Source organism: Apis dorsata, unplaced genomic scaffold (assembly GCF_000469605.1).
Source record: "Apis dorsata unplaced genomic scaffold, Apis dorsata 1.3 scaffold_207, whole genome shotgun sequence".
NCBI lineage: Eukaryota > Metazoa > Arthropoda > Insecta > Hymenoptera > Apidae > Apis > Apis dorsata.
This window is the reverse complement of record NW_006263491.1, coordinates 754,549-755,554: the sequence shown is the minus strand read 5'-3', so window position 1 is coordinate 755,554 and position 1,006 is coordinate 754,549.

The following is a 1,006-nucleotide window of genomic DNA, read 5'->3' as shown; positions in this document are numbered from 1 at the left end:
ATGAATATTATGCCAAAAAAAATATAAAAAAAAACCGTATAAAATAAAAAGAAAAAATTTCATTACATTATGTATTGTACAATATTGAAATATTTATATAAGATATACATTATTTTCATAATATTTTCTGCAAACTGGAATGAGTTTTTGTAACTATGTTGAAATAAGTAGAATATATTAAAAAAATACTATGAAAAAGGTAATACAGAAAAAATTTTAAGTGCATTTATCTTTTCAAATCAAAATAATATATATATGCATGTAAAATCAAATAAAAAAAAATAATATATGCATGTTATTTATATGAATGTTATTTATACAAAGAAAAAATTAACTTTTACATAATATATTTATACAAATAATGATTTATTTGCAATTATTTACAATTAGATTTATCTAAATACTCTTCTTTTATTTCAGAAAATACTGGAATAATATTTAAAACATAGAGCTGTGAAGATTATTATTGTTCATCATTATTTAACTATTTAACTATTATGTACCAAATATTCAATTACAAATATCCAAAAATTTAAAGATGATTTTTTTAATCCAGAATAAGATTAAGAATAAGAATAAAAAGATTTATATATTTTCAATCTTGTTTTTAGTTATTAATAATCAATAATCGATAAAAATAACGCTGGACGCGAATATTATATTATATTCTAAATAATAATAATTTAATAGTTCAAAATAATTCTGAAATTTTAAAATAATTATTATATGCATCTGAAATGAGTATCAATCTTTAAAATTTTCATGGCATGAATTAATTAATTGGCTAATGATTAATAAAATTAAATGATATTACAATATCATATTAACGTTACACAGTTTACCTATTTAATTTTTAATTTGCGAAGTTTTTAATTGTTTAAAATTAAATTGCTTATAATTTAACAAATAATTTAATAATAATTTAACAATATTTTTGTATATTAATTGTTATATTAGTTTCAGTACCTAAAATTGATCTTCTAAAACTAAAGTCTCATGTAATAAT